The 24,837-nt window shown below is 38.7% G+C and overlaps 1 long non-coding RNA gene across 4 annotated transcripts in view; it reads left to right on the top strand.

Annotated features, from left to right (window-relative positions):
- Positions 1-17,004, top strand: part of LOC105477312 (uncharacterized) — a 46,265-nt gene extending 29,261 nt beyond the window's left edge. The window contains exons 3-4 of one of the 4 annotated variants that reach the window (XR_011621225.1): positions 1,836-9,936; positions 10,021-17,004. This is a non-coding gene — a long non-coding RNA (uncharacterized lncRNA). Of the gene's footprint in view, positions 1-1,835 lie in introns of all 4 variants that reach the window. The other 3 variants (XR_011621226.1, XR_011621227.1, XR_011621224.1) reach the window with 3 other exon arrangements.
- The last annotated feature ends 7,833 nt before the right edge of the window (positions 17,005-24,837 follow it).

Here is a 24,837-nt window from a genome sequence, read left to right on the forward strand (position 1 = left end):
CCATCTAGTGCTGAAAAGGAGGCAGTGACCTAGAGAAAAAGAAATACAAGAAATAATAGGTAAATTACAAAGAATTTCTGAACAAACATAGCTGATAAAAACCAAAACTAGCCAGACAGAGAAGACTGGAATAAATAGCTGATCCCTCAATGCAAAGACATAGATGTTCATCCATAAGAAACAACAGGCCAGGCGCAGTGGCTCATGCCTGTAATCCCAGCACTTTGAGAGGCCAAGGCTGGTGGATCACGAGGTCAGGAGTTCAAAACCAGCCTGGCCAACATGGTGAAACCCCGTCTCTACTAAAAATACAAAAATTAACTGGGTGTGGTGGCAGGGGCCTGTAATCCCAGCTACTCAGAAGGCTGAGGCAGAAGAATTGCTTGAACCTGGGAGGCGGAGGTTGCGGTGAGCCAAGATCATGCCACTCCAGCCTCAGTGACAAAGCAAGACTCCATTTTGGAAAAAAAAAAAAAAGACAGGGAACCATAACCTCCTTAAACAGATAAACCAAGGGCCCTAATAACTGACCTTAACAAGATGGTGATATATGAACTCTCTGACCAAGAATTCAAAAATAGCAGTTTTAAGGGAACTCAGTGATATCCAAGAGAATACACAAAAGCAATTCAGAAGTTTATCAGATAAATTTAACTAAGAGATTGAAATAATAATTTAAAAAATCAAACAGAAATCTTTGAACTGAGAAATACATTTACCAAACTGAAAAATTCATTAGAGGCTCTCAACAGCAGAGTAAATCAAGCAGAGGAAAGAATTAGTGAGCACAAAGACAGGCTATTTGAAAATATATAGAGCAGAAAAAATAAAAAAAGAATGGAAAGGAACAAAGATTTCTATATCTTTTTTAAGATATAGAAAATTACCTGAAAGCCTAAGAATTAGTGGTGTTCAATAGAGAGTTAACAAGAGCAAGGAGTATAAAGCTTATTCAAAGAAATAATGACAGAAAACTTTCCCAAACTCAAGAAAGAGATAAATATCCAGGTACAGAAAGGTCAGAGAGCACCAAAAAGATTTGACCAAAATAAGATTACCCAAAAGCAGATAATAATCAAACTCTCTAGGGTCAAAGACAAAAAGAAGATCTTAAAAGCAGCAAGAGAAAAGAAACAAATAGCATATAAAGGAGCCCCAACTTGTCTGGCAACCCAGCATACTGGCCAGGAGCACATTTTCAAAGTGCTGAAAGAGAGAGAGGAAAAAAAAAAAAAACTGTCATCCAAGAAAACTGTATCCAGCAAAGCTACATTTCAAGTATGGAGATATTCAGTTTTTCCCAGAAAAACAAAAGCTGAAAGAATTCACCATCAACAGATCTTACAAGAAATGCTAAGGGGAGTTCTTCAATTAAAAAGCCACTAATGTGCAAAATGAAAACAGTGAAAATTATAAAACCCACTGGTAAAATTAAGGACGTGGACAAATCCAGAATAATCTGATACTGTAATTGTGATGTGTAATTCACTCATAACGCTAATATGAAGTCCCAAAGCCAATCTATCCAAGACGATATTGCCTACAACAACCTGTTAAGAAATAGGCAATGTAAAAATATGTAAATTGAGACAATATAAAGTCAAAATGTGGGATGGATGTGGTTAAAGTGTAGAGGGTTTTAAAAATTTTTTCTTTGTTACTTTGTTTCTATTCTTTGTGACTGGAGATAAGTTGTGTCTTTTGAAAATAATTTGTTATATTTGTAAGATATTTTTTGTAAGCCTTATGGTAACCACTATGCAAATACTATAATAGAGTCACTAAAAATAAAAAGTGACAAACTAAAAAGTACTACCCATATTACTCTCACACAGGAAGTAAAAGGAAGGTTGTAAGAAAAGAAGAAAAGAAAAGAGGAATTACAAAAAGCAACCTGAAAAGAAGCAAGAAAATAACTGTAATAAGTTCTTATTATTATACTTTAAGTTCTGGGGTAGATGTGCAGAATGTGCAGTTTTGTTACATAGGTATACCTATGCCACGGTGGTTTGCTATACCCATCAACCCTACATTAGGTACTTCTCCTAATGTTATCCCTCCCCTAACCCCCCATCCCCCGACAGGCCCTGGTGTGTAATGTTCCCCTCCCTACGTCCATATGTTCTCATTGTTCAACTACCACTTATGAGTGAGAACATGCGGTATTTGGTTTTCTGTTCTTGTGATAGTTTGCTGAGAATTATGGTTTCCAGCTTCATCCATGTCCCTCCAAAGGACGTGAACTCATCCTTCTTTATGGCTGCATAGCATTCCATGGTGTATATGTGCCACATTTTCTTTATCCAGTCTATTATTGATGGACATTTGGGTTGGTTCCAAGTCTTTGCTATTGTGAATAGTGCCACAATAAATATATGTGTGTATGTTTCTTTGTAGTAGAATGATTTATAATCCTTTGGGTATATACTCAGTAATGCGATGGCTGGGTCAAATGGTATTTCTAGTTCCACATCCTTGAGGAATCGCCACACTGTCTTCCACAATGGCTGAACTAATTTACACTCCCACCAACAGTGTAAAAGTGTTCCTATTTCTCCACAACCTCTCCAGCATCTGCTGTTTCCTGACTTTTTAATGGTTGCCATTCTAACTAGTGTGAGATAGCATCTCATTTTGTTTTTGATTTGCATTTCTCTAATGACCAGTGATGATGAGCATTTTTTCATACATTTGTTGGCTGCATAAATGTCTTCTTTTGTCTGTTCATATCATTTGCCCACCTTTTGATGAGATTGTTTTCTTCTTGTAAATTTGTTTTAGTTCTTTATAGATTACAGATACTAGCCCTTTGTTAGATGGACAGATTGCGAACATTTTCTCCCATTTTGTAGGTTTTCTGTTCACTCTGATGATAGTTTCTTTTGCTGTGCCAAAGCTCTTTAGTTTAATTATATCCCATTTGTCAATTTTGGCTTTTGTTGCCATTGCTTTTGGTGTTTTAGACATGAAGTCTTTATCATGCCTATGACCTGAATGGTATTGCCCAGGTTTTCTTTTAGGATGTTTATGGTCCTAGGTCTTACATTTAAGTCTTTGATCCATCTTGAGTTGATTTTTGTATAAGGTGTAAGGAAGGGGTCCAGTTTCAGTTTTCTGCATATGACTGACTAGTTTTCCCAACACCATTTATTAAATAGGGAATCTTTTCCCTGTTGCTTGTTTGTGTCAGGTTTGTCAAAGATCAGATGGTTGTAGATACGTGGTGTTATTTCTGAGGCCTCTGTTCTGTTTCATTGGTCTATATATCTGTTTTGGTACCAGTACCATGCTGTTTGGGTTACTGTAACCTTGTAGTGTAGTTTGAAGTCAGGTAACACGATGCCTCCAGCTTTGTTCTTCTTGCCCAGGATTGTCTTGGCTACGCAGGCTCTTTTTTTTTTTTTTTTTTCCATATGAAGTTTATAGTAGTTTTTTTTTTTCCTAATTCTATGAAGAAAGTCAGTGGTAGCTTGGTGGGGTTAGCAATGAATCTATAAATTACTTTGGGCAGTATGGCCATTTTCATGAGATCGATTCTTCCTATCCATGAGCATGGAATGTTTTTCCATTTGTTTGTGTCCTCTCTTATTTCCCTGAGCAATGGTTTGTAGTTCTCTGTCGAGACCAGCTTGGTTGGGGAGACCCTAACCCAGTGGTGCTAGAGTAATTAAAGACACACACACAGAAATATAGAGGTGCGAAGTGGGAAATCAGGGGTCTCACAGCCTTCAGAGCTGAGAACCTCGAACAGATATTTACCCACATATTTATTAACAGCAAACCAGTCATTAGCATTGTTTCTCTAGATACTAAATTAGCTAAAAGTATCCCTTATGGAAAATGAAGGGATGGGCCAAATTAAATGAATAGGTTGGGCTAGTTAACTGCAGCAGGAACATGCCCTTAAGACACAGATCGCTCATGCTCTTGTTTGTGGCTTAAGAATGCCTTTAAGCAGTTTTCCACCCTGGGAGGGCCAGGTGTTCCTTACCCTCATTTCCATAAACCCACAACCTTCCAGCTTGGGCGTTAGTGCCGTTGTGGACATTTCACAGTGCTGCAGAGATTTTGTTTATGGCCAGTTTTGCAGCCAGTTTATGGCCAGATTTTGGGGGGCTTGCTCCCAACAGTCCTCCTTGAAGAGCTCCTTCATATCCCTTGTAAGTTGTATTCCTGGGTATTTTATATTCTTAGTAGCAATTGCAAATGGGAGTTCACTCATGATTTGGCTGTCAATTATTGGTGTATAGGAATGCTTGTGATTTTTGCACATTGATTTTGTATCCTGAGACTGCTGAAGTTGCTTATCAGCTTAAGGAGATCTTAGGCTGAGATGAGGGGGTTTTCTAAATATACAATCATGCTATTTGCAAACAGAGACAGTTTGACTTCCTCTCTTCCTATTTGAATGACCTTTATTTCTTTCTCTTGCTTGATTGCCCTGGCCAGAACTTCCAACACTATGTTGAATAGGAGTGGCAAGAGAGAGCCTCCTTGTCTTGTCCTGGTTCGAAAGGGAATGCTTCCAGTTTTTGCCCATTCAGTATGATATTGGATGTAGGTTTGTCATAAATAGCTCTTATTATTTTGAGACATGTTCCATCAATACCTAGTTTATTGAGAGTTTTTAGCATGAAGTGCTGTTGAATTTTGTCGAAGACCTTTTCTGCCTCTATTGAGATAATCATGTGGTTTTTGTCTTTGGTTCTATTTATATGATGGATTACATTGATTTGTATATGTTGAACCAGCCTTGCATGCCAGGGATGAAACCAACTTGATCATGGTGGATAAGCTTTTTGATATGGTGCTGGATTCAGTTTGCCAGTATTTTTTGAGGATTTTTGCATCAATATTCATCAGGGACATTGGCCTGAAATTTTCTTTTTTTGTTGTGTCTCTGCCAGGTTTTGGTATCAGGATGATGTTGGCCTCATAAAAAGAGTTAGGGAGGATTTCCTCTTTTTCTATTGATTGGAATACTTTCAGAAGGAATGGTACCAGCTCCTCTTTGTACCTCTGGTAGAATTCGGCTGTGAATCCGTCTGGTCCTGCACTTTTTTGGTTAGTATGCTATTAATTACTGCCTCAATTTCAGAACTTGTTATTGGTCTAGTCAGGGATTTGACTTCTTCCTAGTTTAGACTTGGGAGGATGTATGTGTCCAGGAATTTATCCATTTCTTCTAGATTTTCTAGTTTATTTGCATAGAGGTGTTTATAGTATTCTCTGATGGTAGTTTGTATTTCTGTGGGATCAGTGGTGATATCCCATATATCACTTTTGTGTCTATTTGATTATTTGATTTTCTGTCTTTTCTTTTTTTTTTTTCCTTTTCTTTCTTCTTCTTCTTTTTTTTTTTTTTTTTTTTTTTTTTTTTTTTTTTTTTTTGAGATGGAGTCTCACTCTGTCGCCAGGCTGGAGTGCGTGGCATGATCTCAGCTCACTACAACCTCTGCCTCCTTGGTTGAAGCGATTCTCCTGCCTCAGCCTCTCAATTGCTGGAACTACAGGTGCACGCCATGGTCCTCAGCTAATTTTTGTATTATTAGTAGAAATGGAGTTCACCATGTTGGTCACGATGGTCTTGATTGCTTGACCTCATGATCCACCTGCCTTGGCCTCCCAAAGTGCTGCGATTACAGGCGTGAGCCATAGTGCCTGGCCAATTCTTCTCTCTTTTCTTGTTTATTAGTCTGACTATCAGTCTATCTATTTTGTTGATCTTTTAAAAAAACCAGTTCCTGGATTCATTGAATTTTTTGAAGGGTTTTTCATGTCTCTATCTCCTTCAGTTCTGCTCTGATCTTAGTTATTTCTTGTCTTCTGGTAGATTTTGAATTTATTTGCTCTTGCTTCTCTAGTTCTTTCAATTTAGATGTTAGGGTGTCAGTTTTGGATCTTTCCTGCTTGCTCTTTAGGGCAGTTAGTGCTATAAATTTCCCTCTACACACTGCTTTAAATATATCCCAGAGATTCTGGTACATTGTTTCTTTGTGCTCACTGGTTTCAAAGAACATCTTTATTTCAGGCTTCATTTCATTATTTACCCAGTAGTCATTCAAGATCAGGTTGTTCAGTTGCCATGTAGTTGCGTGGTTTTGAGTGAGTTTCTTAATCCCGAGTTCTAATTTGAGTGCACTGTGGTCAGAGAGAATGTTGTTATGATTTCTGTTCTTTTGCATTTGCAGAGGAGTGTTTTACTTCCAATTATGTGGTCAATTTTAGAATGAGTGCGATGAGGTGCTGAGAAGAATGTATATTCTGCTGATTTGGGGTGGAGAGTTCTGTAGATATCTATTAGGTCCACTTGATCCACAGCTGAGTTCAAATCCTAAATATCCTTATTAATTTTCTGTCTCGTTGATCTGTCTGATATTGACAGTGGGGTGTTAAAGCCTCCCGCTATTATTGTGTAGGAGTCTAAGTCCCTTTGTAGGTCTCTAAGAACTTGCTTTATGATTCTGGGTGCTGCTGTATTGGGTGCATATATGTTTAGGATAGTTAGCTCTTCTGGCTGCATTGATCCCTTTACCATTATGTAATGCTCTTGTCTCTTTTGATCTTTGTTGGTTGAAAGTCTGTTTTATCAGAGATTAGAATTTCAACTCCAGCTTTTTTTTTCTCTCTCTCTTTCTCTATTTCTTGGCAAATATTCCTCCATCCCTTTATTTTGAGCCTATATGTGTCTGCACGTGTGATGGGTCTCCTGAATACAGCACACTGATGGGTCTTGACTCTATCCAGTTTGCCAGTCTGTGTCTTTTAATTGGGGCATTTAGCCCATTAACATTTAAGGTTAATATTGTTATGTGTGAATTTGATCCTATCATTATGATGCTGGGTGGTTGTTTTGCCTGTTTGTTAATGCAGTTTCTTCATAGTGTTGATGTTCTTTACAATTTGGTATGTTTTTGTAGTGGTTGGAACTGGTTGTTCCTTCCCATATTTAGTGCCTCCTTCAGGAGTTCTTGTAAGGCAGGCCTGGTGGTGAGAAAATCTCTCAGCATTTGCCTGTCTGTAAAGGATTTTATTTCTCCTTTGCTTATGAAACTTATTTTGGCTGGGTATGAAATTCTGGGTTGAAAATCCTTTTCTTTAAGAATGTTGAATATCAGAGATATGCTGTTAGTCTGATGGGCTTCCCTTTGTGGGTAACCTGATATTTCTCTCTGGCTGCCCTTAACATTTTTTCCTTCATTTCAGTTATGGTGAATCTGATGATTATGTGTCTTGGGGTTGCTGTTCTTGAGGAGTATCTTTGTGATGTTTTCTGTATTTCTGAATTTGAATGTTGGCCTATCTTGCCAGGTTGGAGAAGCTCTTCTGGATAATATCTTGAAGAGTGTTTTTCAACTTGGGTCCATTTTCCTCATCACTTTCAGGTACACCAATCAAACGTAAATTTGGTCTTTGCACAGTCCCATATTTCTTGGAGGCTTTGTTCATTCCTTTTTATTCTTTTTTTCTAATCTTGTCTTCTGTCTTTATTTCATTAAGTTGATCTTCAATCACAGATATCCTTTCTTCTGCTTGATCGATTTGGCTATTGAAACTTGTGTATACTTCACAAAGTTCTCATGCTGTGTGCTGTGTTTTTCAGCCCCATCAGGTCATTTATGTTCTTCTCTACACTGGTTATTCTAGTTAGCAATTCTTCTAACCTTTTCTCAAGGTTCTTAGCTTCCTTGCATTGGGTTAGAACATGCTCTTTTAGCTCAGAGGAGTTTGTTATTACCCACCTTCTGAAGCCTATTCCTGTCAATTCTTCAAACTCATTCTTCCATCCATTTTCGTTCCCTTGCTGGTGAGGAGTTGTGCTCCTTTGGCGGAAAAGAAGTGTTCTGGTTTTTGGAATTTTCAGTCTTTTTGCACTGGTTTCTCCCCATCTTTGTGGACTTATCTACGTTTGGTCTTTGATGTTGGTGACCTTCGGATGGGGTGTTTGAGTGGACGTGCTATTCCTTTCTGTTTGTTAATTTTCCTTCTAACAGTCAGGCCCCTCTGCTGCTGGTCTGCTGGATTTTGCTGGAGGTCCACTCCTGACCCTGTTTGCCTGGGTATCACCAGCAGAGGCTGCAAAACAGCAAAGATTGCTGCCTGGTCCTTCTTCTGGAAGCTTCATCCCAGAGGGGCACCTGGAGAGTATGAGTTATCTGTTGGCCCCTACTGGGAGGTGTCTCCCTGTCAGGATACACAGGGGTCAGGGACCCACTTGAGGCAGTCTGACACTTAGCAGAGCTCAAACAGCGGGCTGGGAGGTTTGCTGCTCTCTTCAGAGCTGTCAGGCAGGGACGTTTAAGTCTGCTGAAGCTGCTCCCACAGCCACCCCCTTCCCTAGGTGCTCTGTCCCAGGGAGATGGGGGTTTTATCTATAAGTTCCTGACTGGGGCTGCTGCCTTTCTTTCAGAGATGTCCTACCCAGAGAAGAGAAATCTGGCAGTCTGGCCACAGCAGCTTTGCTGAGCTACAGTGGGCCCCACCCAGTTTGAACTTCCCAGAGGCCTTGTTTACAATGTGAGTGTAAAACTACCTTCCGGAGCCTCAGCAATGGCGGACGCCCCTCCCCCCCACCATGCTGGAACATCCGCAGTCCATCTCAGACTGCTGTGCTGGCAGTGAGAATTTCAAGCCAGTGGATCTTAGCTTACTGGGCTCTATGGGGGGGTGGGACCCGCTGACCCAGACCACTTGACTCCCTGACTTCAGCACCTCTTTCCAGGGGAGTGAATTGTTCTGCCTTGCTGGCATTCCAGGTGCCACTGGGGTATGGAAAAAAAGAACTCCTGCAGCTAGTTTGGTGTCTGCCCAAATGACCGCCCAGTTTTATGCTTGAAACCCAAGGCCCTGGTGGTGTAGGCACCTGAGGTAATCTCCTGGTTTGCAGGTTGTGAAGACTGTGGAACAAGCGCAGTATCTGTGCTAGAGTGTGCATGGTACCTCAGGCTCAGTCCCTCATGGCTTCCGTTGGGTAGGGAAGAAAATTCCCCAATCCCTTGTACTTCCTGGGTGGGGCATTGCTGCTTCGACTCGCCTTCCGTGGGCTGCACCCACTGTCCAGCCAGTCCCAGTGAGATGAACTGGGTACCTCAGTTGGAAATGCAGAAATCACCCACCTTCTGCGTCAGTCTCACTGGGAGCTGCAGAGCTGTTCCTATTTGGCCATCTTGCCAGCAATCCCTGTAAAAAGTTAAAAACTTTTTAAATTAAATAAGTTCAATAATAACATTGTGTGTAAGTGGATTCAAACAAAAAGGCAGACAGTGGCTGAATGGATTTAAAAAAAAAAAAAAAAAAAAAACCAACTATATGCTACCTACTAGAAACTCACTTCACCTATAAAGGCACACAAAGACTGAAAGTGAAGTTGTGGAAAAAGGTATTTCATGTAACTGTAAACCAAATGAGCAAAAGTATCTATACTTATGTCAGATAAAATAGACTATATATCAAAGACTATAAAAAGAGTCAAATAAGATTACTATGTAAAGATAAAAAGGTCAATTCAGCAAGAGTATATAACAAATATAAATATCTATGTAGCAAAGAGCAGAGCTCCCAAGTATATAAAGCAAATATTAATGCATTTAAAGGGAGATATACACAGCAATACAATAACACTAGAGGACTTAACACCCAACTCTCACTAATGGAAAGATCATCCAGATAGAAAACCAACAAAGAGGGGCACATATTCTCAGGATCTCCTGAGGACTGTGTCATGGGCCATGGTCACTCATACTTGGCTCAGAGTAAATAGCTTCAAATATTTTACAGAGTTTTACTCTTTTGGTCAACAATCATTTGGCACCCAAACACATGGGGACTGAGAGAAGGCTTGGGACCCTGAAGGAGTTACCCAAAGTCAGAGCTAAGTTACCAGCAGAGGCCCATTGGAAGCCTCCCCGACTTTGAGCTTCTCATCCAGTGGAACTGGTAAGTACTCCTGAGTCCCTGACCTCCCTTTGGTTGATGGTCCTTGATTTACTCTGAGCTGTTTTTATTTTTTTTCTCTCCTAGGAAGATGTTGTTTAAGGATCCTACTTTTAGTTCAGAGGTGTATTCTAAAGGATCTTCTCCATTGCTTTTTCTCCAAAATTAATCTCTACTTGGCTTGTCTGTGTGCATTTGCATGAGGAACTGAACCATTGTTTTCATAGATAAATGAGAGACTGAGTTTTCTCAGCTCCAAAGAGAAAGGCCATTTTGCTCCTTCCAGCTGAAAGGTGACTCTCGGTGACCAAAAGTCTTGTGGGATTGTCTGTGGGGTTGACCCCTGTGAGGTGCAGTGGCCCTACAGAGAATCGCCAACAAAATTAGTTTAAAAAAGCCTCATCTGGGAAGCACATATGGGAACTGGTCACTTCCAGCTTTGGGTTCTCCTGGAGGTGCTAGACCCCTAGAAAGAGAAACTGACACATGCAAGAAGACAGCAGTGACTCACTGGTGATGCTGTGAAGTCCCATCTGTAATGAGCACACACTTCGACCCATTCCACCAAAACCCTAAGCCATAGCTCAGTTCCTCCTTTTAAGAAGAATAACAACAACAACAACAAAAAAAAAACAAGGAGAATGACTCCCTTTCAAGCACTCTGTTGGTTTTATGGCACCCTTATTTCACAGGGTTTGTGTAAAATGGAAATGTTATGGTCTTTGTGCACATTTACATCAAGGAAAAAGAGCCCTAAGGTCAACCTGCAAACTATAGAGTTCTTAAATTCTCTTTTTCTCTATTTTCTTTTCTGCCTACTTTAAATCTGCTGTTACTTTTCTACTGAGATAAAAACCACTGTTTGGATACAACCATTGAGTTTTTTTTTTCTTTTTTTCTTTAGCAGGCCAATAAATTTGTATTAATATCTCATGGCTAGAGTCCTGAAGTAAAAGCTATAGGGGGTGTGTGTGTGTGTGTGTGTGTGTGTGTGTGTGTGTGTGTGTGTCTTTAAAAGGACTTCATGTTTTTGTTTTTTGTTTTCTCTCCTATGATCTTGTTCCTCTTGATATAAGCTTTTCTTAGTATTTTACAGCTTGGGGTTCCTTGAAGAAGACAGAGAAGGCACCAAACTGCTTTTTGAGGAGAAACTTCTATTTCCTTGTGGAACCCCCAGAGTAAACAGACAAGTTTCCTCTCAGATCTTAAACTGCTTACTTGTATTGTGTTGTGTTGCCTGATTTGTTTTTCCAACTACAATAGATACAAAAACAGAAGTTACTATTGGATCTTTAAAATAAGAGAGAGTGCACTTTAGAAATTTAAAGAAATGTCTTCAAAAAAAAAAATGTACTGTAAAAGCATGGTCTAGCCTCACAATAATTTTTTTGGAGGCCCAGATACAGTATGGACTGCCCAGAGTGGAGGTCTAGTTAAAAGATGGAGACTAAAATTAAAACTACATATCTAAGTAAAATTGGTCTCCTTATACAATCGTATGATAAATTATATAATTTTATATGTAATTAACAATTAAATCCATTTTAATTTTCCTCTGGCACACCAGGCTTTCTCCCTGTACTTTGAGATAAATTTTGCTGTCTGATTTATAACCTAAGAGTTGCTTCTTTTAATATGCTAATTTAGGACTATTTAGCTGACAACTGCCTAGGTTAATGAAACAGGTTACACGAATTTGAAACTCTAAATGCTCCAATTAAAAGACACAGACTGGCAAATTGGATAAAGAGTCAAGACCCATCACTGTGCTGTATTCAGGACACCCATCTCATGTGCAGAGACACACATATACTCAAAACAAAGGGATGGAGGAAGAGCTATCAAGAAAATGGAAAACAAAAACAGGCAGGGGTTCCAATCCTAGTCTCTGATAAAACAGACTTTAAACCAACAAAGATCAAAAGAGGCAAAGAAGGCCGTTACATAATGGTAAAGGAATCAATTCAACAAGAAGAGCTAACTATCCTAAACATATATGCACCCAATACAGGAGCACCCAGATTCATAAAGCAACTCCTTAGAGACTTACAAAGAGAATTAGACTACCACACAATAATAATGGAAGACTTTAACACCTCACTGTCAACATTAAACAGATCAATGAGACAGAAAGTTAACAAGGATATCCAGGAAACTGAAGTCAGCTCTGCACCAAGTGGACCTAATAGACATCTAGAGAACTCTCCACCCCAAATCAATAGAATATTCATTCTTCTCAGCACCACATCGCACTTATTCCAAAATTGACCACATAGTTGGAAATAAAGCACTCCTCAGCAAATGTAAAAGAACAGAAATTATAACAAACTGTCTCTCAGACCACAGTGCAATCAAACTAGAACTCAGGATTAAGAAACTCACTCAAAACCACTCAACTACGTGGAAACTGAACAACCTGCTCCTGAATGACTACTGGGTACATAATGAAATGAAGGCAGAAATAAAGATGTTATTGGAAAACAATGAGAACAAAGATACAACATACCAGAATCTCTGGGACACATTTAAAGCAGTGTGTAGAGGGAAATTTGTAGTATTAAATGCCCACAAGAGAAAGCAGGAAAGATTTAAAATTGACACCCTAACATCACAATTAAAAGAACTAGAGAAGCAAGAGCAAACACATTCAAAAGCTAGCGAAAGGTAAGAAATAACTAAGATCAGAACAAAACTGCAGGAGATAGAGACACAAAAAACCCTTCAAAATATCAATGAATCCAGGAGCTGGCTTTTTGAAAAGACCAACAAAATTGATAGACTGCTAGCAAGACTAATACAGAAGAAAAAAGAAGAATAAAATAGACTCAATAAAAAACAATAAAGGAGATATCACCACCAATCCCACAGATATACAAACTACCATCAGAGAATACTATAAACACCTCTACACAAATAAACTAGAAAACCTAGAAGAAATGGATAAATTCCTGGACACATACACCCTCCCAAGACTAAACCAGGAAGAAGCTGAATTCCTGAATAGACCAATAACAGACTCTGAAGTTGAGGCAATAATTAATAGCCTACCAACCAAAAAAGTCCAGGACCAGATGGATTCACAGCCAAATTCTACCAGAGGTACAAGGAAGAGCTGTTACTATTTCTTCTGAAACTATTCCAATCAATAGAAAAAGAGGGAATCCTCCCTAACTCATTTTATGAGGCCAACATCATCTTGTTACCAAAGCCTGGCAGAGACACAACAAAAAAAAGAGATTTTAGACCAATATCCCTGATGAACATCAATGCAAAAATCCTCAATAAAATACTGGCAAACCTAATGCAGCAGCACATCAAAAACCTTATCCACCATGATCAAGTGGGCTTCATCCCTGGAATGCAGGGTTGGTTCAACATATGCAAATCAATAAATGTAATCTGGCATATAAACAGAACCAAAGACAAAAACCACATGATTATCTCAATAGATGCAGAAAAGGCCTTGGACAAAATTCAACAGCCCTTCATGCTAAAAACTCTTAATAAATTCGGTATTGATGGGGTGTATCTCAAAATAATAAGAGCTATTTATGACAAACCCACAGCCAATATCATACTGAATGGCCAAAAAAATGGAAGCATTCCCTTTGAAAACTGGCACAAGACAGGGATGCCCTCTCTCACCACTCCTATTCAACATAGTGTTGGAAGTTCTGGCCAAGGCAATCAGGCAGGAGAAAGAAATAAAGGGTATTCAATTAGGAAAAGAGGAAATCAAATTGTCCCTGTTTGCAGATGACATGATTGCATATTTAGAAAACCCCATCGTCTCAGCCCAAAATCTTAAGTTGATAAGCAACTTCAGCAAAGTCCCAGGATACAAAATCAAGGTGCAAAAATCGCAAGCATTCTTACACACCAATAACTGACAAACAGAGAGCCAAATCATGAGTGAAATCCCATTCACAATTGCTTCAAATAGAATGAAATACCTAGAAATACAACTTATAAGGGATGTGAAGGACCTCTTCAAGAAGAACTACAAACCACTGCTCAACGAAATAAAAGAGGACACAAACAAATGGAAGAACATTCCATGCTCATGGATAGGAAGAATCAATATCGTGAAAATGGCCATACTGCCTAAGGTAATTTATAGATCCAATGCCATCCCCATCAAGCTACAAATGAATTTCTTCACAGAATTGGAAAAAACTAAAGTTCATATGGAACCAAAAAAGAGCCCACATTACCAAAACAATGCTAAGGCAAAAGAACAAAGCTGGAGGCATCACGCTACCTGACTTCAAACTATACTACAAGGCTACAATAACCAAAACAGCATGGTACTGGTACCACAACAGAGATATAGACCAATGGAACAGAACAGATCCCTCAGAAATAATGACACACATCTGCAGCCATCTGATCTTTCACAAACCTGAGAAAAACAAGAAATGGGGAAAGGATTCCCTATTTAATAAATGGTACTGGGAAAATGGGCTAGCCATATGCAGAAAGCTGAAATTGGATCCCTTCCTTACACCTTATACAAAAGTTAATTCAAGATGGATTAGAGACTTAAATGTTAGACCTAAAACCATAAAACCCCTAGAAGAAAACCTAGGTAATACCATTCAGGACATAGGCATGGGCAAGGACTTCATGTCGAAAACATCGAAAGCAATGGCAACAAAACCAAAATTGCCTAATGAGCTCTAATTAAACTAAAGAGCTTCTGCACAGCAAAAGAAACTACCATCAGAGTGAACAGGCAACCTACAGAATGGGAGAAACTTTTTGCAATCTACTCATCTGACAAAGGGCTAATATCCAGAACCTACAAAGAACTCAAACAAATGTACAAGAAAAAAACAACCCCATCAAAAGGTGGGCAAAGGATATGAACAGACACTTCTCAAAAGAAGAGATTTATGCAGCCAACAGACACGAAAAATTCTCATCATCACTGGCAATCAGAGAAGTGCAAATCAAAACCACAATGAGATACCATCTCACACCAGTTAGAATGGCAATCATTAAAAAGTCAGGAAACAACAGGTACTGGAGAGGATGTGGAGAAATAGGAACACTTTTACACTGTTGGTGGGACTGTAAACTAGTTCATCCATTGTGGAAGACAGTGTGGCGATTCCTCAAGGACCTAGAACAGTTTGACCCAGCGATCCCATTACTAGGCATATACTCACAGCCTTATAGATCACGCTACTACAAAGACACATGCACACGTATGTTTACTGCGGCACTATTCACAATAGCAAGGACTTGGAACCAACCCAAATGTCCATCAATGACAGACTGGATTAAGAAAATGTGGCACATATACACCATGGAATACTATGCAGCCATAAAAAAGGATGAGTTCATGTCCTTTGTAGGGCCATGGATGCAGCTGGAAACCATCATTCTCAGCAAACTATCACAAGAACAGAAAACCAACCACCACATGTTCTCACTCATAGGTGGGAATTGAACAATGAGAATACTTGGACACAAGGCTGGGAACATCGCATACCGGGGCCTGTCATGGGGTGTGGTGAGGGGGAGGGATAACATTAGGAGATAGATACACCTTATGTAAATGACGAGTAAATGGGTACAGCACACCAACATGGCACATGTATACATATGTAACAAACCTGCACGTTGTGCACATGTACCATAGAAATTAAAGTATTATAATAATAAAAGAATGTGAAAGTCTAAGAGAGGAAGAAAAAGAGATCTTATGAATTCTACAAGATGTACTTCTGTGTGCCTAATACATCTAAGTTTTTATGTGTTATGTATACAATGTTTTACTACTAAAAATACATAAAAGAGCTCTAATTAATTGGCTTGAAGAAAAATAAAAGCGATTAAATCAAATATAAAAAAAGACTAGTCAAGTGCTTTTAGAAGTTCATGTGACTTAAGGAAAATCTTTAAGCTGGCTTTAAAATTATTGAAATAACATTAGAAATGTCTTAAGAATTGTTAGCATTTTTGTTTGTACTTATTGATCAAATGGTTTCATGCTAATCCCTGCAGAATACTATAAAATTTGCCATAAGGGTTATAAAACTATAAACCCAGCCTAAAACAGAATGATCTCTGCTTGTATAATTTTTGATAAATAAGACATGTAATATTGTTGGTTTAATGAAGACAGCTGAATCCTGAGTTATTGGCAAAAACAACCCCCCTTATATTTAACCATAAGTTTCCTTACTTAAGTAAACTCCTGAAATTCATAGTTTATAACATTGGTTAACAGGGTATTACTGTAAATAATGAGTTACAGTTTTTCTAAATAATCTAGATAAACTATTAAATAAATTAATCAAATAAATGTAAGGCAGCAAATGCTTGTAAACAAACTTGTCATATAATTTATGATCTAAGGTTATTAATAGATATTAAGTGTTTGGGTAATTTTCCAATTTAAAAATTATAGGAAAACATTTTTAATATTCTTATTAAAAGGTAAATATCTTTGTCTAATTTGAAGCCTATTTAAAGGTTATGTATAAAACAAGGTAAAAGGAACAAGGATATAAGAGATGTAAAGAAAGTTATTGATATAAATTTATATTTTTGTGGTCAGGCACAGTGGCTTATGCCTGTAATGGGAGCATTTGGGAGGCCAACACGGGCAGATTGCTTGAGGCCAGGAGTTGGAGACCAGCCTGGGCAACACAGCAAAACTCTCTCTACTAAAAATATTGATACAAAAATTAGCCAAGCATGGTGGTGCACACCTATAATCCCAGATACACAGGAGGCAGAGGTTGTAGTGAGCCAAGATTGTGCCATTGAACTACAGCCTGGGCAACAGAGTGAGACTGTTTCAAGAAGAACTCCAGGCCGGGCATGGTGGCTCATGCCACTTTGGGAGGCCAAGGTCGGGGATCACTTGAAGTTGGGAGCTTGAAACCAGCCAGGCCAACATGGTGAAACCCCTTCTCTACTAAAAATACAAAAATTAGCTGGGTGTGGTGGTGGGTGCCTGTAATCCTAGCTACTTGGGAGGCTAAAACAAGAGAATTGCTTAAACTTAGCAGGCAGAGGTTTCAGTGAACCAAGATCAGCCACTACACTCCAGCCTGGGCAACAGAGACTCCATCTCAAAAAAAAAAAAAAAAAAAAAAAGAAAGAAAGAAAGAAAAAGAACCTCCCCCCCCTCCCCCGCCCAAAAAAAAAACCACAAGAGGTATTAAAAAAAAAATACAGGTAAAAAGGAAAGTGATTTTCTATGAGAAAGAATCTTGTATAGTGAATTTTTGTCCTAAAATAAAATAACTGGGTTGCTCAAGAAAAAGGAATATTTAGGACAAACCAGGAAGTCCAAGCATGTTATAAATGATCTAAGTCATGGTAAGATTAGTAAAAAGGGAACTTATATAAATGTTATGTGATTGTCTTTAAGTAAAGGAAATTATAATAGGTTTCCTAAGATTGAACTTTGATATTGAAATAAAACACTAATATAGAGCTAAAAGATTTGGTTAAAACAAGATTTTATTAAAATATTGACTTACTCTTAATGCAAGAACTTTTCAATTTTTAGATTCTATAATCTATAATCTGTTTCTTTGAAATTCTTCAGACTGATATCTCTGAAGTTCAGCTCCTTCTCTTTTAAAAAGGCTTTGGATGATAACTCTCCTTCACTTTTTGTTAGCTCCTGTAATGTTTTATTAATTAGTAATCTAAAATAAGGGAGAAGAATTTCAAAAAACAGGCAAGTAAAATATTTTTTGGAGGCCTGCCTTTTAATTATGCAGACCTGTTATATCTCTGTCTTTATATGTGTCACATGAAAGTGATATTTCACTACCAAACTTCATGAAAGATCTCTAATCAAGTATCTTTTTTTAAAAAAGTAAGTGCTTGTTAGACTCAGATACCTTTTAATTCACATAACCCTGGTAAGATTTGATAAAATTAATTTGATAAATATAATTTAAAATCTCTGTTCAGTAATTAAAAATTTTAAAGACATGTTATGTTAAATTATCTCTTTATTTTTTTTCTCTGAGCATTTGGGTTACTAAGTTAAAATAATGGGAAAATAAAACAAAGTTTTACAAAACACAAGGATGTTGATTTTGCTAAAAAAAAAAAAAAAAAGAAAGTAGGTTTTTTTTCTAGTTAAACTATTTGAGTTACTTTAAAATGAAGGAAAAATTAAACAGATAAAACTAAACGAATAAAAAGAACAAGGAAGACAGGACAAAGTTAACTCTGAGACATGTGGTTCCCAATAAGATAGTCAATATGGGGACAGGGCAAAACCAAATAACTATTTTTTTTTTAATTATTATACTTTAAGTTCTAGGGTACATGTACACAACGTGCAGGTTTATTACATATGTATACATGTGCCATGCTGGTGTGCTGCACCCACTAACTCATCATATACATTAGGTATATCTCCTAATACTATCCCTCCTCCCTCCCCCGACCCCATGGCAGGCCCCAGTGAGTGATTTTCCCCACCCTGTGTCCAAGTGTTCTCATTGTTCAATTCCTACCTATGAGTGAGAACATGTGGTGGTTGGTTTTCTGTTCTTGTGATAGTTTGCTGAGAATGATGGTTTCCAGCTGCATCCATGGCCCTACAAAGGACATGAACTCATCCTTTTTTATGGCTGCATAGTATTCCATGGTGTATATGTGCCACATTTTCTTAATCCAGTCTGTCATTGATGGACATTTGGGTTGGTTCCAAGTCCTTGCTATTGTGAATAGTGCCGCAGTAAACATACGTGTGCATGTGTCTTTGTAGTAGCGTGATCTATAAGGCTTTGAGTATATGCCTAGTAATGGGATCGCTGGGTCAAACTGTTCTAGGTCCTTGAGGAATCGCCACACTGTCTTCCACAATGGATGAACTAGTTTACAGTCCCACCAACAGTGTAAAAGTGTTCCTATTTCTCCACATCCTCTCCAGTACCTGTTGTTTCCTGACTTTTTAATGATTGCCATTCTAACTGGTGTGAGATGGTACCTCATTGTGATTTTGATTTGCATATCTCTGATGGCCAGTGATATGAGAATTTTTCATGTGTCTGTTGGCTCCATAAATGTCTTCTTTTGAGAAGTGTCTGTTCATATCCTTTGCCCACCTTTTGATGGGATTATTTGCTTTTTTTCTTGTAAATTTGTTTGAGTTCTTTATAGATTCTGGATATTAGCCCTTTGTCAGATGGGTAGATTACAAAAAGTTTCTCCCATTCTGTAGGTTGCCTGTTCACTCTGATGGTAGTTTCTTTTGCTGTGCAGAAGCTCTTTAGTTTAATTAGATCCCATTAGTCAATTTTGGCTTTTGTTGCCATTGCTTTTGGTGTTTTAGTCATGAAGTCCTTGCCCATGCCTATGTCCTGAATGGTATTACCTAGGTTTTCTTCTAGGGTTTTTATGGTTTTAGGTCTAACATTTAAGTCTTTAATCCAACTTGATTTAATTTTTGTATAAGGTGTAAGGAAGGGATCCAGTTTCAGCTTTCTACATATGGCTAGCCTGTTTTCCCAGCACCATTTATTAAATAGGGTTACCTTTCCCCATTTCTTGTTTTTTTTTTTTTTTTCAGGTTTTTGAAAGATCAGATGGCTGTAGATGTGTGATATTATTTATGAGGGCTCTATTCTTTTCCATTGGTCTATATCTCTGTTGTGGTACCAGTACCATGCTGTTTTGGTTATTGTAGCCTTGTAATATAGTTTAAAGTTGGGTAGTGTGATGCCTCCAGCTTTGTTCTTTGGGCTTAGGATTTTCTTGGTAATGTGGGCTCATTTTTGGTTCCATATGAACTTTAAAGTAGTTTTTTCCAATTCTGTGAAGAAAGTCATTGGTAGCTTAATGGGGATGGCATTGAATCTATGAATTACCTTGGGCAGTATGGCCATTTTAACAATATTGATTCTTCTTATTCATGAGCATGAAATGATCTTCCATTTGTTTGTGTCCTCTTTTATTTCATTGAACGGTGGTTTGTAATTTTCCTTGAAGTGGTCCTTCACATCCCTTATAAGTTGTATTTCTAGGTATTTTATTCTCTTTGAAGCAGTTGTGAATGGGAGTTCACTCATGATTTGGCTCTCTGTTACTGGTGTGTAAGAATGCTTGTGATTTTTGCACCTTGATTTTGTATCCTGGTACTTTGCTGAAGTTGCTTATCAACTTAAGATTTTGTGCTGAGACGATGGGGTTTTCTAAACATACAATCATGTCATCTGCAAACAGGGACAATTTGATTTCCTCTTTTCCTAATTGAATACCCTTTATTTCTTTCTCCTGCCTGATTGCCTGGCCAGAGCTTCCAAGATTATGTTTAATGAGAGTGGTGAGAGAGGGCATCCCTGTCTTGTGCCAGTTTTCAAATGGAATGCTTCCATTTTTTTGGCCATTTAGTATGATATTGGCTGTGGGTTTGTCATAAATAGCTCTTATTATTTTGAGATACACCCCATCAATACCGAATTTATTAAGAGTTTTTAGCATGAAGGGCTGTTGAATTTTGTCCAAGGCCTTTTCTGCATCTATTGAGATAATCATGTGGTTTTTGTCTTTGGTTCTGTTTATATGATGGATTACATTTATTGATGTGCTTATGTTGAACCAGCCTTGCATCCCAGGGACAAAGCCAACTTAATCATGGTGGATAAGGTTTTTGATGTGCTGCTGCATTAGGTTTGCCAGTATTTTATTGAGGATTTATGCATTGATGTTCATCAAGGATATTGGTCTAAAATCTCTTTTTTTGTTGTGTCTCTGCCAGTTTTTGGTATCAGGATGATGTTGGCCTCATAAAATGAGTTAGGGAGGATTCCTTCTTTTTCTATTGATTGGAATAGTTTCAGAAGGAATAGTAACAGCTCTAGAATTTGTCTTTGAAACCATCTGGTCCTGGACTTTTTTTGGTTGGTAGGCTATTAATTATTGCCTCAATTTCAGAGCCTGTTATTGGTCTATTTTGGGATTCAACTTCTTCCTGGTTTAGCTTTGGGAGGGTGTATGTGTCCAGGAATTTATCCATTTCTTCTAGGTTTTCTAGTTTATTTGCGTAGATGTGTTTATAGTATTCTCTGATGGTAGTTTGTATTTCTGTGGGATTGGTGGTGATATCCCCTGTATCATTTTTTATTGTGTCCATTTGATTCTTCTCTTTTCTTCTTTATTAGTCTTGCTAGTGGTCTATCAATTTTGTTGGTCTTTTCAAAAAGCCAGCTCCTGGATTCATTGATATTTTGAAGGGTTTTTGTGTTTCTATCTCCTTCAGTTCTGCTCTGATCTTAGTTATTTCTTCCCTTATGTTAGCTTTTTAATGTGTTTGCTATTGCTTCTCTAGTTCTTTTCATTGTAATGTTAGGGTGTGAATTTTAGATATTTCCTGCTTTCTCTTGTGGGCATTTAATACTACAAATTTCCCTCTACACACTGCTTTAAATGTGTCCCAGAGATTCTAGTATGTTGTATCTTTGTTCTCATTGGTTTCAAATAACATCTTTATTTCTGCCTCCATTTCGTTATGTAACCAGTTGTCATTCAGGAGCAGGTTGTTCAATTTCCATATAGTTGAGTGGTTTTGAATGAGTTTCTTAATTCTGAGTTCTAGTTTGATTGCACTGTGGTCTGAGAGACAGTTTGTTATAATTTCTGTTCTTTTACATTTGCTGAGGAGTGCTTCCAACTATGTGGTCAATTTTGGAATAAGTGCAATGTCATGCTGAGAAGAATGTATATTCTGTTGATTTGGGGTGGAGAGTTCTCTAGATGTCTATTAGGTCCACTTGGTGCAGAGCTGAGTTCAATTCCTGGATATCCTTGTTAACTTTCTGTCTCATTGATCTGTCTAATGTTGACAGTGGGGTGTTAAAATCTCCCATTATTATTGTGTTGTGGTCTATTTCTCTTTGTAGGTATCTAAGGAGTTGCTTTATGAATCTAGGTACTCGTATATTAGGTGCATACATATTTAGGGTAGTTAGGTCTTCTTGTTGAATTTATCCCCTTACCATTATGTAATGGCCTTCTTTGTCTCTTTTGATCTTTGTTGGTTTAAAGTTTCTTTTATGAGAGACTAGGATTGCAACCCCTGCTTTTTTTTTGTTCTCCATTTGCTTGGTAGACCTTCCTCCATCCCTTTATTTTGAGCATATGTGTATCTCTGCACATGAGATGAGTCTCCTGAATACAGCACACTGATGGGTCTTGACTCTTTATCCAATTTGCCAGTCTGTGTCTTTTAATTGGAGCATTTAGCCCATTTACATTTAAGGTTAGTATTGTTATGTGTCAATTTGATCCTGTCATTGTCACATTAGCTGCTTATTTTGCTCGTTAGTTGATGCAGTTTTTTCCTAGCATCGATGGTCTTTACAATTTGGCATATTTTTTTCAGTGGCTGGTACTGGTTGTTCCTTTCTATGTTTAGTGCTTCTTTCAGCTGCTCTTGTAAGGCAGGCCTGGTGGTGACAAAATCTCTCAGCATATTCTTGTCTATAAAGGATTTTATTTCTCCTTCACTTATGAAGCTTAATTTGTCTAGATAGGAAATTCTGGGTTGAAAATTATTTTCTTTAAGAATGTTGAATATTGGCCTCCACTCTCTTTTGGCTGGTAGAGTTTCTGCCAAGAGATCCACTGTTAGTCTGATGGGCTTCCCTTTGTGGGTAACCCGACCTTTCTCTCTGGCTGCCCTTAACATTTTTTCCTTCATTTGAACTTTGGTGAATCTGACAATTATGCATGTTGGAGCTGCTCTTCTCGAGGAGTATCTTTGTGGTCCTGTCTGTTTTCCTGAATTTGAATGTTGGCCTGCCTTGCTAGGTTGGGGATGTTCTCCTGGATAATACCCTGAAGAGTGTTTTCCAACTTGGTTCCATTCTCCCCGTCACTTTCAGGTACACCTAATCAGATGTAGATTTTGTCTTTTCACATAGTCCCATATTTCTTGGAGGCAGTGTTCATTTCTTTTTACTCTTTTTTTCTTAACTTCTCTTCTTGCATCATTTCATTCATTTGATCTTCAGTCATTGATACCCTTTCTTCCAGTTGATCAAATCAGCTCCTGAAGGTTGGGTATGTATTATGTCATTCTCATGCCATGGTTTGCAGCTCCATCAGGTCATTTAAGGTCTTCTCTATGCTGTTTATTCTAGTTAGGCATTCGTCTAATCTTTTTTTCAAGGTTTTTAGCTTCTTTGTGATAGATTCAAACATCCTCCTTTAGCTCAGAAAAGTTTTTTATTACTGATTGTCTGAGGCCTTCTTCTCTCAACTCGTCAAAGTCATTCTCCATCTAGCTTTGTTCTGTTGCTAGCGAGGAGTTGTGTTCCTTTGGAGAAGAAGAGGCGCTCTGATTTTTAGAGTTTTCAGTTTTTCTGCTCTTGTTTCTCCCCATCTTTGTGGTTTTATCTACCTTTGGTCTTTGATGATCGTGATGTACAGATGAGGTTTCGGTTGTGGATGTCCTTTCTGTTTTTTAGTTTTCCTTCTAGCAGTCAGGACCCTCATCTGCAGGTCTGTTGGAGTTTGCTGGAGGTCCACTCCAGACCGTTTGCCTGGGTATCATCAGTGGTGACTGCAGAACAGCAAATACTGCAGAACGGCAAATGTGGCTGCCTGATCCTTCCTCTGGAAGCTTCATCTCAGAGGGGCACCTGGCCATATGAGGTGTCAGTTGGCCCCTACCAGGAGGTGCCTCTCAGTTAGGCTACTTGGGGGTCAGGGACCCACTTGAGGAGGCAGTCCATCCATTCTCAGATCTCAAACTCCATGCTGGGAGAACCAGTACTCTCTTCAAAGCTGTCAGACAGAGACATTTAAGTCTGCAGCAGTTTATGCTGCCTTTTGTTCCATTATGCCCTGCACCCAGAGGTGGACTCTACAGAGGCAGGCAGGCCTCCTTGAGCTGTGGTGGGCTCCACCCAGGTCAAGCTTTCCAGCTGCTTTGTTTACCTTCTCAAGCCTCAGCAATGGCGGATGCCCCTCCCCCAGCCTTGCTGCCACCTTGCATTTCGATCTCAGACTGCTGTGCTAGCAGTGAGTGAGGCTCCGTGGGCGTGGGACTCTCTGAGCTGGGCGCAGGATATAATCTCCTGGTGTGCTGTTTGCTAAGACCGTTGGAAAAGCGTAGTATTAGGGTGGGAGTGTCCCAATTTTCCAGGTACCATTTGTCATGGCTTCCTTTGGCTAGGAAAGGGAATTCCTCGACCTCTTGCACTTCTTGGGTGAGGCAATACTGCCCCCACCCGCCTGCTTTGGCTCTTGCTCCGTGGGCTGCACCCACTGTCCGACAAGCCCCAGTGAGATGAACCCAGTACCTCCGTTGTAAATGCAGAAATCACCATCTTCTGCGTTGCTCACTCTGGGAGCTGTAGACAGGCTGTTCCTATTCGGCCATCTTGGAACCTCCCTCCAAAACCAAATAACTATTCAAGCCAGAGGGAATAATGCAAAGAAATTGTTCCATTTTGTAGATTGGTATCATCAGTTTCTTAAAATATCTATGTAGTGGATTGTAAAAATAACCATTTTAAGAATAGAATTCTTAATTTTATATGCTACAGAATGTAAGGACTTATTTGGGTTGAGGCAGGAGCCACAGCTTACTATTGAATAATCATTGAGGAGTATATGTGATCCAAATGCACAAGAGGTTATTCCTGAGAGAGCAATCAGCCTAGTGGACCAGACAAATATCACTGTGAGGTCTGTTTGCCCTGAAATGGGAACTCCCCAATTCTCCCTCCAAAATACCAAGTGAAGCACCCCAGATGAAGCAGTTAATATGCTTCATATGCGAGCCATGTGGGACTGGCTTTATAATAACCAGGATATCCTCCAACCAAAAATACCTATTATCCAGGTCATGGTAAATTTTGGGGTGAAAGGGACCCCTTTTACATGGGCCTTTCAGAAAGCTTATCAAATTTG

The sequence above is a fragment of the Macaca nemestrina genome, chromosome 3, assembly GCF_043159975.1.
Source record: "Macaca nemestrina isolate mMacNem1 chromosome 3, mMacNem.hap1, whole genome shotgun sequence".
Classification (NCBI taxonomy): Eukaryota; Metazoa; Chordata; class Mammalia; order Primates; family Cercopithecidae; genus Macaca; species Macaca nemestrina.